General features: G+C 36.8%; 1 long non-coding RNA gene across 2 annotated transcripts; it reads left to right on the top strand.

The window, feature by feature from the left end:
- Positions 1-294: 294 nt before the first annotated feature.
- Positions 295-16952, top strand: LOC109023621 (uncharacterized). 2 transcript variants are annotated; one of them, XR_008672810.2, is made up of 4 exons: positions 295-363; positions 753-932; positions 13475-13610; positions 16724-16952. It is a non-coding gene; the product is annotated as an uncharacterized lncRNA (long non-coding RNA). The 2 variants fall into 2 exon arrangements; XR_002003046.4 differs by having other exon boundaries at positions 753-948.
- Positions 16953-18064: the final 1112 nt, after the last annotated feature.

Below are 18064 nucleotides of genomic sequence, written 5' to 3'. Positions count from 1 at the left end.
CTTAAGTTTAGAGGTATATCTATACTTGGAAATATGGCAAAATCCTCTCCCTAGTATGTTCCCAGTATTATTCCCTAGGAATAATATCTGTGCTCCCAAAATAAACCTTATAATCCAGAATTACTTCTGGAACATCACCAAGGCAGGGTAATTTCTTTGTAGTTTGGCCACCATTTCCAAACCAACAGGCAGCAAATCAAGTTTTCAAGTCTTAAAAATCTTTCACTCAAGCAGAAAGTAGTTTTATACTTCTGTGTTGAAAACTGGTACTATTCTTGGATCTCTTTAGAAAATTTTGCTGGGAGGAAATGAGGCAGCCTTCCAAGATGAAATACGAAAAACCAGAAGTTGATTAAGGTTAAGGTAATGTAGAAAATGTTAATGTAGAAAACATTTTTTAAGAAACTTCATTTCTGTTTAAACAAGCCACATGCTTTTGAATGAGCTCCTGCTACCTCTCTTATTTCCCTCACCCTTTTTTCTCTCCCCTGAAACCTGCAGATCTAAATTATTCTCTTCTGTAAGTCTAAGGTACACAGAGAAATCTGAAGCTGTCTTACAACATAATTCACATATTTAACCTCTACGTTTACCACTTTACCTATAGGTGCATAATTCATAGGGTTATCTGTTGAATACCGTTTCTTTCTCAAGACATTTTCCCCTATTTTTTGGTGCCACTTTCTTCTAGATTCCATGATTTCTGATGAGAAATTAACCCAGAACTTATATTCACTGAAAATGTCTTTCAGGAGTGAAGAAGAAATCAAAATATTCTCAGATGAAGAAAAGCAGAGAATTTGTCATCAGGAGACCTGCCCTAAAAGAATGGCCCTAATGGAAGTTCCTAAAAAAAGAGAAGACTCTGAAAAAAAAAAACAAAAAAAAAAACTTGAAGTATTATAAAAGTATCATAAAGAAAGAGGAGCATAGTAAGCAAAAATATGGGTAAATGCAATAGGCTTTCCTTAATACATTTTATAAATTATGTTTGATGGTGGAAACAAAAAATTTATAACGCTGCTTCATATGGCTCTTAATTGCCCCATAGAGAAAATCTTGAAGACAATTATAAATAGCAGAGAGTAAGGGACTTAAAGGAAAGTGCAGTTTCTATGCCTCACTCAAACTTGTGAAATGATGACACCAGTAGACAGTGATAAGTTATGTATATGTAATATAATACCTACAGCAATCACTAACGGAAGTTACAAAGAGATTTACTCCTAAGCACTATAGATAAAACCCAATGAAATTCTAAAAAAAGAAAATGTTCAGGTAACTCACATCAAGACAGTAAGAAGAAACAGAGAAAGAAAAGCCAGAGAGAACAAACAAAAATATAAAGTAAAATTTCAGACCTAAGCCCTAATATATCAGTAACTACATTAAAAGTAAATGATCTGTAATTGTCCTGGTTGCCTAGGACTGTAGGGCTTCCTGGAGCACAGGACATTCAGTGTTAAAACTGGGAAAGACTTGGGCAAACCAGGATGAGTTGGTCACTCTAGTTACATTTTTTTTAAATCAAGGTTCTACAAAAATCCCTTAAAAAGTGTTTCCTGAGGCCGGGCGCAGTGGCTTACGCCTGTAATCCCAGCACTTTGGGAGGCTGAGGCAGGTGGATCACGAGGTCAAGAGATAGAGACCATCCTGGCTAACACGGTGAAACCCCACCTCTACTAAAAATACAAAAAGAAAATTAGCTGGGCGTGGTGGCAGGCTCCTGTAGTCCCCAGCTACTCCAGAGGCTGAGGCAAGAGAATGGCATGAATCTGGGCGGCAGAGCTTGCAGTGAGCCGAGATTGCGCCACTGCAATCCAGCCTGGGCAACAGAGCAAGACTCTGTCAAAAAAAAAAAAAGGTGTTTCCTGCTATGCCACTGTAAACTTTTTTTATTTTTTTAAAAAAAAAAGGTAAATGTCTAAAGACATCAATTAAAAGACATAGATTGCAAAATGGATGTAAAACATGATTTAACTCTATGCTATCTACAGAAAGTCACTTAAAATATGATATAGGCAAGTTGAAAGTTAGAGAATGGAAAAAGATGTACTACACAAACATTAATCAAATGAAAACAGGAATGGTTATATTAATGTCAGATAAAGTAGATTTAAAGCAAAGAAAATTTCCAGAGACAGAGAAGATTTGTATATAATGCTTAAAGGGCAAATCAACCATTAAGACATAATCCCAAATGTGTACACACCAAATGACAGCTGAAAATATGTAAAGCAAAACCAATAGAAGTAAAAGGAGGCATAAGGCAAACAAATGTACAACCGTAGTTGGAGACTTCAATACCACCCTCTCAACAACTGATAGAACATGACAGAAAATCTGCAAGGATAGAAGAACACAACATCATCAACCCAAATAATCTAATTGACATTTATAAAATACTCCAACCAACAATAACAGAGTATACATTATTTTCAAATGCCATTGGACATATGCCAAATTAGACTGTATCCTGGGCCAAAAACTCAACAAATTTAAAAGAACTGAAATATACAGAGTGTGTTCTCTGAGCAAAGTAGAATTAAACTTGATATAAACAGAAGGACAACAGGAAAATCTCCATACACTAGGAAATGAAACAGCACATTTCTAAATAACCTGTGAGTCAAAGGGGAAGTGTTATGGGAAATCAACAATACACTGAATTAAATGAAAATGAAAATACAAGGCCGGGCACAGTGGCTCACACCTGTAATCCCAGCACTTTGGGAGGCCAAGGCAGGCAGATTGTGAAATCAAGAGATCGAGACCATCCTGGCCAACATGGTGAAACCCTGTCTCTACTCAAAATACAAAAATTAGCTGGGTGCGGTGGCAGGCGCCTGTAGTCCCAGCTACTCAGGAGGCTGAGGCAGGAGAATCGCTTGAACCTGGGAGGCAGAGGTTGCATTGAGCTGACATTGCGCCACTGCACTCCAGCCTGGGTGACAAGAGTGAGACTCCAGCTCAAAAAAAAAAAAGAAAAGAAAAGAAAAATTAAAACCAATTCTACACAGGCTATTAAAGAAAATAGAAGAATAGGTAACAGTACAAAAAAGAAACCTACACAACAATATCTCTCACAAATACAGATTTAAAAATTATTAACGAAATATTATTAAGCAGAATTAAGCAATATATGAAAAGAATTATGCCCCATAACCAAGTGAGGTCTATTTCAGGGATACAAGATGGGTTTAATATTTGAAAATCCATCAATGTAATCTACCATATTAACAATATGGTAACTTAAAAATCACATGAGCATATCAATTGATGCACAAAAAGAATTTGACAAAACTCAGACCTATTAATGATAAAAAGTACTCTCAGAAAAAAAAAGTATGAGCAGCAGAGAACTTCTTCAACCTAATGAAGAGCATCTTTAAAAAGTACAGACAACATTTTAGTTAGTGGTGATTGCTTTCCTAGTAAGATTGAGAACAAGGCAAAGATGTTCACTCTCACCTTTCTTCTTCAACATAGTGCTGGAAGTTCTAGCCAGTGCAATAATGCAAGAAAAGAAAAAGCCATAAGATTGGAAAGGAACAAATAAAACTGCTTCTATTTATAGATGGCATAATTATTTACATTTTTAAATCCCAAGGAACCTATTAAAAAAAACACTTGCTGAAAGTGGGAGCTAAACAATGAGAACTTATAAACACAAAGAAGGAAACAGCAGATATTGAGGTCTACTTAGTGGGGAGAGTGGGAGCCGAGGGAAGAGCAGAAGGGATAACTATTGGCTACTGGACTTAATGCCTGGATGATGAAACGATATGTACAACAGTCTCCTGTCACATGTGTTTACCTATGTAACAAACCTTCATATGTATCCCCAAACCTAAAATAAAAGTTAAAAAAAAGAACTAATAAGTGAGTTCAGCATGATTTCAAGATATAAGATAAATATACAAAAATAATTATATTCTATATACTAGCAATGAATAAGTAGACACAAAATTGAAAATAAAATACCATTTAGAATTGCTCCGAAAAATGAAATACTTAGTTTTCAACTTAATAAAACATATATAGGACTTGTACAGAGAAAACTGCAAACTATTGATGAAGAAAAGTTAAAGAAGACTTCAATAAATGAAGAGACACACCATATTTGTAGATTGAAAGACTCAACATAGTAAATATATCAATTCTATCCAAAAGGTTTAGCGCAACTTCTATTAAAATCCCAGCAAGACTTTTTGTATATATAGGCAGTTTATTCTAAAATTTGTATAGAAAATAAAAAGAACTGAAAGACCTAAAACAATTACTGAAAAGAAGAATAAAGTGACAACAATCATCCTACCTGATTTTAACACATTTTTTAGCTTCTTGAGTAAAAGAGTGAATATTATTATATGGCTACAGTAATCAAGATTGTGTGGTATTGACAGACAGAGACACATAGGTCATAAAACAGGAGAGCGAACCCAAAAAATACACCCCAACAAATATGCCCAAGTAATGATAAAGGTACAAAATCAACTCAACGAAGGAAAGACAGTCTTTCTGAACTAATGATGCCGGAGCAATTTCACATCCATGGTCAAAAGAAATGAGTATCAATCTAAGTCCAAATCTTACACACACACAAAAAGTCTCACAATGGATCAAGGCTGAAAAGTAAAACTATAAAACTTTTAGAAAAAAAAAAAAGCATGAGAAAAAATCTAGGCAAAGAGTTCTAAGGCTTGACACCAAAAGCACAATCCAGAAACGGAAAAATTTATAAACTGGACTCCATCAAAAATACTTTTCCTCTAAAAAAGATCCTATTAAAAGGATAAAACCACAAGCTACACACTGGGCAGAAATATTTGCAAAACCACCCATTCCACAAATGACTAGTATTGAAAGCATATAAAGAACATTCAAAACTCAATAGGAAAAAAAAAAAAGAAGCAAACAACTCATTATTCATTTAGATAATAGGTAAACGACATGAAGAGATGTTCACCAAAGAGGCTATAGAGATGGAAAATACGCAAATGAAAAGATGTTCAACATTAGGCATTAGGCAAATGCAAATTAAAACCACAATGTGAAATCACTATGCAGTTATCTGAATGGCTAAAATAAAAAATAGTGACAACACTAAATGTTGTGAGAATATAGAGAAATTGGGTCACTCATACGTTGCTGGTGGAAATGTAAAATGATACAGCCACTCTGAAAAACACCTTGGCAGATTTGTGTGTGTGTGTGTGTGTGTGTGTGTCTGTGTGTGTGTGTGTTGTTGGTTTTTTTGTTGTTGTTGTTTCTTTTTGGGTTTTTTGACAGGGTCTCACTCTGTCACTGGAGTGGAATGGAGTGGCAGGAGTGCTGGCTGCAGTGCAGTGGCAGGATCCCAGCTCGCTACAGCCTCGACCTCCCTGGCTCAGGAGATCCTCCCACTTCAGCCTCCCAAGTAGCTGGGAGCACAGGGTGAGCGCCAGTACTCCTGGCTAATTTTTTTATTATAATTTTTTGTAGAGACAGTGTTTCACTATGTTGCACAGGCTAGTCTCAAACTTCTAGGCTCCAGAGATCCGACCACCTGGTCCTCACAAAGTGCTGGAATTACAGGCATAAGCCACCATGTCCAGCCTTCCCTGGCTTGGCAGTTTCTTTAAAGAACTAAACATACATCTGCTTTATGACCAGTCTTGGTTTTGGAGGCATTTATTCCAGAGAAATAAAAATTTATGTCCACTCATGGCCAGGCATGATTGCTCATGCCTATATGAGCACTCAGCCTCAGCACTTTGGGAGGCCAAGGCAGGTGGATCACTTGAGGTCAGGAGTTCAAGACCAGCCTGGCCAACATGGCAAAGCCTTGTCTCTACCTAAAAATATAAAAAATTAGCTGGGCATGGTGGCAAATGCCTGTAATCCTAGTTACTGGGGAGGCTGAGGCAGGAGAATCACTTAAACCCGGGAGGTGGAGGTTGCAGTGAGCCAGGGTCACACCGCTGCACTCCAGCCTGGGCAAAAGAGAAAGACTCCTTCTAAAAAAGAAAAAAAATTTATGTCCACTCAGAAACCAGTACATGAATGTTTATAGCAGCCTAATTAGTAATAGCCAAAAATTAGAAACAATCCGGGTGTCCTTCAATAGGTAAATGCTTAAAATAACTGTGGTACTTATATACCAAGCAATACTACTCAGCAATTAGAAGGAAAGAACACTGATAGATGCCACAACCAGGATTAATCTCCAAAGAATTATGCTAAGTGAAAATAAGCCAATTCCAAAGGGTTGCATAGTGTATGATTGCATTTACATAAAACTCTTAAAATGACAAAGTGTAGAAATGGAGAAGAGATTAGTGCTTCCCAGAGGTTAAGAAGAGGGTGAGGAAGAGATGGAAGCAGATGTAGCTATAAAAAGGCAACATGAGGGGCAATATTGGTGATGGAAATGTTCTGCAGTTCACCTGTATCAAAATCCTTATCAGGGTTGTGATATTGTGCTACAGGTTTTCAAGGTGTTACTTCTGGGGAAAAATGCATAAACAGTACATGAGACCCCTCTGTATTATTTCTTACAATTGCATGTAAATCTATAATTATCTCAAAATTAAAAGTTTAATTGCATGTAAATCTATAATTATCTCAAAATTAAAAGTTTAATTTAAAAAATTAACAGGATGGCGGGGTGTGGTGGCTCACGCCTGTAATCCCAGCACTTTGGGAGGCCAAGGCGGCTGGATAACCCAAGGTCAAGAGTTCGAGACCAGCCTGGCCAACATAGTGAAGCCCCATCTCTACTAAAAAAAAACAAAAATTAGCTGGGTGTGGTGGTGGGTGCCTGTAATCCCAGCTACTCAGGAGGCTGAGACAGGAAAATCACTTGAACTCAGGAGGCGGAGGTTGCAGTGAGCTGAGATCACACCACTGCACTCCAGCCTGGGCAACAAAGAGTGAAACTCCATCTCAAAAATAATAATAATAATAATTAGCAGGAATGACAAGAGGCACAAAATGATCAAAACCAAAAAAAAAAGACTTAAATATCATCCAGATATTGGATTTTTTAAACAATAACTTTAAAATAACTATTCATAGTATATTCAAAGTAATAGAAAAAAGATGGAAGAAATGTGTTTAAAAATAAGAAGCTAAAATCTATAAAAGTAATCACTGGCATGTTTTAAAAGCAAAAAAAAAATCTGAAATTAAGATCACAATAGATGTTTTAAAAGTTTGTATTTAACAAATTAAAGTGATGTAAGATTATAAAAGGCATATCTCTTTAATGCATGTCACTTTATTGCACTTCGCAGATACTGCAGTTTTTACAAATTGAAGGTTTGTAACAACCCTGCATTATTGGCACAATTTTTCTACAACATGCTCACCTCACATCTCTGAGTCACATTTTGGTAATTCTCCCAATATTTCAAACATTTTCATTATGATTATATCGGTTATGGTGATCTGTGATCAGTGATCTTTGATGTTACTATGGTAACTGTTTTGGGGCACCTCGAACTGCATCCATATAAGATAGCAAACTTCACTGATAAATATTAGGTGTGTATTCTGACTGCTCCACTGACCAACCATTCCCCCATTTTTCTCCCTCTCCTTGGACCTCCCTACTCCTGAGACACAACAATATTGAAATTAGGCCAATTAATAACCTGACAATGGCCTCTAAGTGTTCAAGTGAAAGGAAGAGACACACATCCCTCCCTTCAAATCGAAAATGAGAAGTCATTAAGCTTAGTGAGGAAGGCATGCCAAAAGCCAACATGGACTGAAAGCCAGACCTCTTGTACCAAACATCCAAGGTGTAAATGCAAAGGAAAAGCTCTTGAAGGAAATTAAAAATGTTACTCCAGTGAATACACAAAGGATAAGAAAGCAAAATAGCCTTATTGCTGTCGTGGAGAAAGTTTTCATGGTCTGGAGGGAAGATGAAACCAGCCACAACAATTCTTTAAGCCAAAGCCTGATTCAGAGCAAGGCCCTAACTCTCAATTCTGTGAAGGCTGAGAGATGGGAGGAAGCTGCAGCAGAAAAGTTTGAAGTTAGCAGAGGCTGTTCATGAGGTTCTTTCCTTAGAAAAACACCATCTCCATAACATGGAAGTGCAAGGTGAAGCAGCAAGTGCTGATGCAGAAGCTGCAGCAAGTTATCAGAAGATCTAGCTAAGATCATTGATGAAGGTAGCTACACTAAACAGATTTTCAACATAAATAAAACAGCCTTATATTGGAAGAAGATACCATCTAGGACTTCATAGCTAGAAAGGAGAAGTCAATGCCTGGTTTTAAACCTTCACAAGCACAGGCTGACTCTTGTTAGAGACTAATGCACCTGGTGACTTTAAGTTAAAGCCAATGCTCATTTACCATTCTGAAAATCCTAGGGCCCTTAATAATTGTGCTAAATCTACTCTGCTGTTCCTTCTAAATGGAACAACAAAGCATAGATGACACCACATCTGTTTATTGCATGGTTTACTGAATATTTTAAGCCCACTATTAAGATCTACTGCTCGGGAAAAAGGATTCCTTTCCAAATGTTACTGCTCATTAACAATGCACTCAGTCACCCACGAGCTCTAATGGAGATGTAGAAGAAGATTAATGTTGTTTTCGTGCCTGCCAACGCAACATCCATTCTGCAGCCCACGGATTAACGAGTAATTTTTACTTTCAAGTCTTATTATTTAAGCAATACATTTTGTAAGGCTATAGCTGCCATCACTAGTGATTATTCTGATGGATCTGGACAAAGTAAATTGAAAACCTTCTGGAAAGGAGTCATCATTCTATACGTCATTAAGAACGTTTGTGATTCATGGGAAGAGGTCAAAATATCAACATTAACAGGAGTTTGGAAGAAGCTGATTCCAATCCTCATGAATGATTTTGAGGGGTTCAAGACATCAGTGGAGGAAGGAACTGCAAATGTGGTGGAAATAACAAAAAAACTGGAATTAGAATTGGAGCCTGAAGATGTGACTGAATTGGATAAGGAGTTGCTTCTTATGAGTGCGCCAAGAAAGTGACTTCTTGAGATGGAATCTACTCCTGGTGAAGATGCTGTGCACCTTCACAGCACCTTCACGCAAGATGTTGAAATGACAGCAAAGGATTTAGAATATTACATACACTTACTTGACAAAGCAGCAACAGGGTTTGAGAAGACTGACTCTAATTTTGGAAGAAATTGTGCAGTGGGTAAAAAGCTATCCAACAGCATCGCATGCTAGAGAGAACTCTTTCATGAAAGGAAGAATCCATGGATACGGCAAACTTCATTGTTGTCTTATTTTAAGAAATCTCCAGAGCCACTTCAACCTTCAGCAACAACCACCCCGATCAGTCAGCACCCATCAATATTGAGGAAAGCCTTTCCACCAACAAAAACATTACAACTTGCTGAAGGGTTAGGTGATCATTAGCATTTTTTCATAATAAAGTTTTTTTTAGTTAAGATGTTTACATTTTTTAGAGATAATGCTATTGCAAGCTTAATAGAATACAGTATAGTGTAAACATAGCTTTTATATGCACTGGGAAACCAAAAAATTCATGTGACTTATATTATTGCAATATTTACTTTATTGTGATGCTCTGAAACCAAACCCACAATAACTCTGATATCTCTGACATCTGAAAGGATGTCTGAAAGACATCAGACACAAAGTACACAGGAAAGGATTTTAGTGTGGGTGGCATCGTAATTAGAGTCACATAAAAGTGATCAGACACAATGGCATAATTTGTATATTCACTGATGTGTGCACAATTCCATTTCAAGCATTTATCTTCACACTCTCTATGCCTGTACTGGAAGATAGGTCAAAACAAAGTATTCAACTAAAGCACTCAGTGGAAAAATGAAGGAAATAATGTAAGATACATATGGGCCATACTCAAAAAGTATAAATATGCATAATTAGATTACCAAAACCTGAAGTGATAAAGAATGGGGCATGGCAATATTTTAAAGATAGTAGCTGAGAATTTACAATACTTGTGAAAGAAGTCAACCCACAGTTTCAAGAAGCTCTTTGAACCCAAGCAGTATAAATAAGTAAAAGGACCTTAGGAAAGTCATGATCTAAAACATAATAAGCAAGCTTTTTGTAAAGAATTAGATATTAAATCTGTTAGATTTTGAAGTTTACCTATAGCCTCTGTCACAGGATCTTCTTTATGTTCTCAGAAATTCTTTAAAATAAAAATTTAAAAAAATCTTTGGTCGCCGGCTGTACAGTAACAGGCCCTAAACCACAGATTGCCATCCACTATCTAGAATATTCAAGGCATAAATTTTTGTAAGAGCCAAAAACTACTAGATTACCTGAAATCCCATCAACAGTAAAATAAGTAATTTGTAGTATATGTTAAATTCATACAATGGAAATTCATACATAAATGAGAACGCAACTATATCCAAAAATATGGATAAGCCAAATCACAATGCTGCTTGAAAGACATCAGACACAAAGTCCACAGGAAAGGATTTTAGTGTGGCTGGCATCCTAATTAGAGTCACATAAAAGTGATCAGACACAATGGCATAATTTGTATATTCACTTATGTGTACACAATTCCATTTCAAGCATTTGTCTTCACACTCCCTCAGATGTTCTCTGCTGATTAATGTCCATGAAGTTAATTGGGGAATGGTTGTGTCTGCCTCCACCCACTGCTGATTATACCTTTCTCTGCATAAATATCTATGTTTCTCTCATGACACGCAAAAAGGAAAGCAATCAGTGGCAGTTAATCTTTTTATGCCAGGGTAATAAAAATTCTCTCTGTAATCTTCAGCATGAGATGTTTTGATGCTCAAGTTAATTAACAATTTCAAGGAAAAACCCACCCATAATAGTGCTTAGATATAGGATTTAGGTGTCTGTCCTAGATCGTAGTGCCCTTAGGATATAAAACATGTCAGGTCAAAATCTGTTTTCAAATATACCCTCACTATTACTAATTCTAAGGAGAAAAGAGCTTCGTTCTTCAACTGTGGACACCACAGAGTTAATCTATGGCTCAGATGCACACAAAGTTTATCCCAGAAAGAGGTATGTGTCTTACCTGGGGGTTAACTTCTTTATTCCAGCGTTATTCTGATTGTCAGTAAAAATTAGTTTACTAATAATTAAGGAAGTCTATCTGCAATCCTGGGACCTTTGCTTTTCTACCTTTCTTTTCAAACACTTTCTCTTCTTTAGATACAAGCAGATACATGCAGAGATCAAACATAAAACCCCTTGATAAAAATGGCCGTCATTCTCCTGCTAGAATGACTTTCCCCCTTTCTCTACCAAAGGGCTTATATGATTTCCCCATCAAATGTGTCACATAAGTCTTTGAAGGCATCTATCATTTGCCAACATGAGGTCTGCCATTCAAGAGTGCTGCTTTCAAGAAGAAAGCAGAAACTTCTAGAGTTTTAATATAAAAAGCAGAGAGACCCTGAACATGCTATCTGAATCTTATCTGAATCTCATTCTGGATTTGCATAAGATGTAGAATATAGGAAAGCAGTTTCTACAACAGCTTTGAAACAAGGAAATATTCTTTAATTTCCAAAACAAGACTAATGGCTCCTCAAGCTCAGAAGTATGGAGTAAAGAGATGAACTCCATGAATTTAAATGTTGTTCCTTACAGATTTTCAGGAAAATGGATCCTATAGAATTTTATGATAACCTATTTGAAGTAAAAGCTGTAAGCATCTCTGTTTCTTTTTTAACTCACCTGTAATATAAGGCAAGCCTGTATTTAGAATGGGTCATTGGATATAGGAATGAAGATATTAAAATGGTCTAGAGACTTCTCAACAGCTAGATGCCTCATCTTATTATTTTTTTTCTTTATTTGTTATATTTTCTTGAGACAAGGTCTCGCTCTGTTGCCCAGGCTGGAGTGCAGGCGGCATGATCACAGCTCACTGCAGCCTCAACCTCCCAGGCTCAAGTGATCCTCCCACCTCAGCTTCCTGAGAAGCTGGGGCTATAGGCACGTGCCACCATGCCGGTTAATTTTTCCCATTTTTTGTAGAGATGGGGGTTTCACTATGTTGCCTAGGCTGACCTCAAACTCCTGGGCTCAAGCAATCCCCCCACCTTGGCCTCCCAAATTTCTGGGATGTGCCAGGTGCCTGGCCTCATCTTACCACTTGTTAACAGGAAAGGCTAATTAAGAGCTGCCTCAGATAGTTGTTATATACAAGTCTCATTTCTGCTCAGCTATGATTCATCAGATACATTTCTTTCTACGTACAGGGGCTTTCTGTCAGGAAGAATGGAGTTGGGTTTGGTAACTACAGTTCAGATTGCTGTGTTTTCTACCTTTCCTAAAGGTCCTGAAATAAATACATCAACTCCCTTGCTGTCATCCTCTTATACTTTCTAGCAGAAACTACTGAGAGATACATTATCTGAGATCCATATCAAGCACATAAAAGATTGAGAAAAATAATGCAATAAATGTAATTCTTAAATAACAGATAAATGGTAAGTTCCAAATGGGCTAGAGTATGATTAACAAAAATTGAAAACAATAGAATATATGGGAGAAATATTACTGGTTTATTCTGAGATGACAATAGGCCAATAGATTATTCAGAAAACATTCAAGGACTTCTGGTTGCTTGAGAATAAAGTAGTATGCATGCTCTATGAAAGTAAACATGCATACGATTATGTAGAAAAGGATTACATATTTGAATAAGTAAAAACGAATTCTATATATTGAAGAATTATAAAGTGTCTTCATTCTATCTGTGTAATATTTACTCTTAATAGAATGTATCTACATAAAACTAAATGTAATAATAGAAGAAGAGCTATAATATAAAAAGCAGCAGCAAGATATATATATATATACACACACATATGTGTGTGTATTCCTATTAAATACATGTCTATTCTGTATTTACATATATTCCACATGTGCATGTATAATTTATTTAGAAGCAAACTGTACTTCTAAAACAATAATAATGGAAGATTTTTTCATGACATCATAAGACATCAATAGACTAAATGAAAAAAGGCTACAAAAATATTTTTAAATGAGTCAACAGAAAAAAGTATAAAATTACCACACACCATATATAAATATTTATAATTATAAATATGTAAATGTCTCATGAAAGCAGTGCAAGATTATATATCGAATTATGCTCATTGTTCTTCTCTAGGTGAAAACTTTAGTTTTCTTTTACATAATTTACTTTTATTTTCTATTAAAATGGACATTTAATATTTCTATAATTAAAAGCAAAAGTTACAAAAAAACCTTTGAAATCTTTCCTGAAGTGACTTTGAAAGGCTAAAAAAAATGTGTCCTAATTTGTTCCTATTTTCTAAAGGATTTATTTATTCTCTTTGGTTCAAATTCAGATAGATAATCACTTGCATCTTCAAAAAAATATTATCTTTCAATATTTCACATTGTATTAGCTGGGTTTTTTTAGTATTTTATATTGTGTTTTCTCCTATTCAGCTACTTGCCTTCAAAAGAAGGAGGAAGAGTGGGAGGAGGAAGAGCTGCAAGAGGTGCCGTGTCACCTCTGAAAGCACCACCCTGGAGGCCCCATGATTTATAAGGACAGTAGTTAATAGTTTCTGTCATCAGAGAGGTCAGTGAGTTCTGTTCCCATATTGTTCAGTTCAATAGGCCTATTACTTGGAAATCAAGACGCATTATACCTATGATTACAAACATGTCTGGGGACGATGACATTGTAGATAACTCTCCAACCACAAAGTGCAAGAAAGTTTCCCAAGCTAGAGTTTTTTCATTAAATGTGCACATTTGTTTGCATTTACACTGCCATTGTGTCCCTGAATCCTATAGTTTGGTTCCCCAAAGATGAACAGAGGACATAAAGATTATGTAACATAATAGGAACTCTAAGAAAAAGTAAGGTTGAGTTAGTGTGCATGACAGTAGCACCAAGTCACATCACCACTGTTTGAAGTCAGCCACTTCTTTGTCAACAACTGAACATAAGTGTGTTTTATCAGAGAAAAATGGAAACTCTTCTTGGATGCTTTTCCAATCAGTCAATACCAAGCACATTTATTGAATAGCATCTATATATGTGCCAGCCACTGTTGCTGGTGCAGTCACTTATGGTGAATTATTCTATCTCTGTAACATGTTATTTGGAGGCAAATTGGCACTATTCACAAAGAACTTCGGGCTTAATTAGCATCTAAAAATTTTAAATACCCATAATTGTATATGGCCAAGAATACCACCCATGGTTAATTTGCATGTTGTTCCTATTGTCCCTAAAATGTGAGGACACTTAACAATAACTACTTTATGCTACATGATATTGCACACTAAACTGAGAGCAAAGATCACTCAGCACTGATGAAACTTGGCATTGAGGACTTTTAAGGTCAGAATGAACCACTAGACAGTGTAACACCCTTTCATCCCATACCCGTGAATGTCCCTTTTGAGCCTGCCTCCTGCCCAAGCTCTTGCAGCTTCATCCCAGAGCTGCCTGGCTCCGTTATCTCGGTCCTAAGTAGCTGTTAAAAGAACCATTCTTCAGAGGTTCAGAGGGCTCACGGGTTATATCCAACAGGCCAACTCTATTTCAAATATTAAAAAATCTTGTGCACTCTGACCAAATTGACATTTTCTCCCTCCCTACACATCAGTAGCACTAAAAATGAAGTTATTTCCATCTTGAGATTCTGAACCTCACTGTCCTTTAACATAACAGTACTTTCATTAAATCCTTCCTCAGGTTCATTGGCTGCCTTCTATTAAGGTACTTTCACCTTGTTTCCGTTTTTTAAAAAAATATATAAATAAAACAGTTACCCAAATCCTAACTCCAAGGAATTTCAGTAGTTCTCCAGCACTTTCATCTTGCAACTCTGCATCATATTGTAAAAAAGAAAATGAATTAATGCTGTGTAAGGGAAAATTTGTCCTTCAAAGGAAAACTATACATTGTCTACACATAAGCAGAATTATGATACTATGGAAGCTATTTTACATCTCTGTAAGCTGTAGATAACGGATAGTGATGCAAAATAATTATTGCCTGTAGAAATTCTGCTAAGAGTCAATTGACTTTCCTCCCTTCTGTGGAGAAGCTAGGATTCTCTTTTGAACCTATTAAACATCTACTTAGTTCCCTCATTAATTAAAGAGTTAAATAAAAGCTTTAACAACTATCTTATACCTGTATGGGAGTCATGATTTTCCCTCTTTTTTTTTAATTATCATTTAACAGCTGTAAATAAGGAAAAATAAGCATAACTAGGGTATTGCACAGGGGAGTCATAAAAATGAGATGATGAACAAGGACATATCCAGCAAGAGGGGATCAAGAGTCAAGTTCTCTCATGCTCTTCAAAGCATAAACATGACATAAATTTGGAGGATTGAAAATGAAAAAGTATTCAATAATTTTCTCTGAAAGTAATATCACTTCTACATTCATATTGGAGAGTCTTGACAGAAAGGATTAAAGTGTGGTGGTTACTATGTGAAACCATTAATCAAAGCAAAATTTGCATCAGACTAAGTTAAACAAGTAAGGAAGATTTTATTTAAGGCTACTGTAATGGTAAAGAGAGACCACTATTAACTCAACTACACTGAAACAATACATGGAGAGTCTTTAAAAGCTGAGATGGGGGATATCATAAGGCCATCTGCCTCTTACCCAAAGAAAAAGTAAACTTTCTGTTATCTTCATGACAAGAGGTAGTTTTACAACCTGGAGCAAGACTCTCACTGAAGTTAGGCTCCTACCCTCCCCCCACCCCACAGAGACTGGAAGATAAGGGTACTATCTTCCTTGATGACTACATTTCAGAGGAATGGCTCCCAGGTCCTTAAGAAAAACAATCCTTGATTGTAAAACTGGCAAGAGGCTGGGAGAAGATTTACATCTCAAAGAGGTAGATAAAGAATTGATTGCAAGTTTTCTAAATTAAATGCTCTAGGAAAAGCGAGGTCAGGGGCCTAGAAAAAGAAATAAATCTCTCTCATTAAGACCATCTTGGTCAAGATTCATATTATTTTCATCATATTTGTTATTTCACTAAAACTTTAAGTTAGCAAAGCCTTTCTCATATGTCACTTCACTTTAATCTCCATAAGCATTAATATTCATTTTGCAGATGAATTAACTAAGAGTGAGAAAGGCCAAGTCACTGGCCATAGGTCTCAAGTTCTTCAAAGTAACATGCAAGACTTAAACCCAGTTTCCTGACTTTTGCTTCAGTGCATTTAAAATGCCAGTTATATGCTGCTGACACAACCCCAACTCCGCAATGCTGTGCTCACTCATGAAATGATTGGAGTTTCCCAAATAATGCATTTGAGATTAATAGAAAATCACGAGTGTGGCATCTAGAAGACAAGTTGTGACAGCTTTGTGTGGTGCCCGTGCAGAAAATAGGAAAATCAAGGAGATAAACGGAGTGAGGTCTCAGGGTTTTAAATACATAGGCAGTTTCTATTTCCTGGTTATACTATGATTGTTGCATCCACAGGCACAGTCCAGGTCTTGAAGGGGTGTTCAAGTTGTAGTAGGCTAAATAATGCACCTTCAAAAGATATCCAGGCATTAACTCCTGAAATCTGTGAATGTTGTCTTAGGTGGCTAAAAAGGGGTCTTTGCCTGTGTGACCAAGTTAAGGATCTTGAGATGGGGAAATGAGCCTGGATTATCCAGGTGAGCTCTAAATGCAATCACATGTATCCTTATTACAGGAAAGCAGAGGGAGATTTTACACAGAGAAGAGGTGATGTTAAGATGGAGTAGAGAGATATTTGGAGATCCTGGCCTTAAGGACTGGAGGGATGCAACCAGAAGCCAAGGAATACCAGTATCCACTAGAAGCTGGAAGAGACAAGGAAATTATTCCTAGGTCCCCTAGGAACTCCAGGATGAGTACAGCATTGTTGACACCTTGATTTTGACTCAGGATACTGATTTCAGACTCTGGGCTCCAGAAATGTAACAGAATAAATTTCTAATGTTTTCAGTCACCACGTTTGTGGTCACTTGTTACAGCAGCCACCAGAAACAAATGCAGATTTTGGTACCAGGAAGCAGTGTGCTGCAGTATCAAATACCTAAAAATGTGAAAGTGGCTTTGGAATTTGGTGATGGACAGAGCCTGGAAGCATTTTTGAGGCGCATGATAGATAGGTTGCTTTAAACAGACTATTAGTAGAAATATTCTATATTTCTATATTTCTATAAAATATATTTCTATATTTCTACTAATTAGTAGAAATATTAGTAGAAAAATAGTAGAAATATTAAAGGCACAATGGGTGAAAACTCAGAAAGAAGTGAGAAGCACAGTAGAGAGATCCTCTATCATCTTAGAGCAGGGGTCCCCAACCTCCAGGCTGCAGACTGGTACCAGCCAGTGGCCTGTTAGGAATCAGGGCACATAGCGGGAGGTAAGCAGTGGGTGAGCCAGCATTACTCCCTGAGCTCTGCCTCCTGTCACAGCAGCATCAGCATTAGATTCTCACAGGAGCGCAAACCATATTGTGAACTGTGCATGCAAGGGATCTAGGTCGTGTGTTCCCTATGAGGATCTAAATAATGCCTGGTAATCTGAGGTGGAACAGTTTCATCCCAAAACCATCCACCACTCCTATTCCGTGGGAAAAAAGTTGTCTTCTATAAAACCGGTCCCTGGTGTCTAAAAGGTTGGAGACCACTGTCTTGGAGAATGCATATATTGCCAGAAACAGAAGATTAGTAGAAATATGAACAGTAAAGATGCTGCTCAGAGGGCTCAGAAGAATATGAGAAAAGTGTTATTAGAAATTAGAAGAAAAGTGATCTTTGTTATATAGTGACAGGGAGCTTCACTGAATTGTGACCTACCATTGTGTGGAAAGCAGAACTAAAAGTGGTAAACTTGGGTATTCAACTGAGGAGATTTCTAAGTGAAGTATTGAAGATGCAGGCTGGTTTCTTCTTGCTGCTTACACTAAAACGCTAGAAGAAAGAGAGAAATGAAGAAAGAATCATTAAGCAAAAAGAGCCAGGACTAGATGATTTGAGAAATTCTCAGCCTATCCAACCGC

Source organism: Gorilla gorilla, chromosome 18 (assembly GCF_029281585.2).
Source record: "Gorilla gorilla gorilla isolate KB3781 chromosome 18, NHGRI_mGorGor1-v2.1_pri, whole genome shotgun sequence".
In the NCBI taxonomy this organism is placed as follows: Eukaryota; Metazoa; Chordata; class Mammalia; order Primates; family Hominidae; genus Gorilla; species Gorilla gorilla.
Note: the sequence above shows the minus strand (reverse complement) of the source record. Positions and strands in the feature narration are given on the sequence as shown.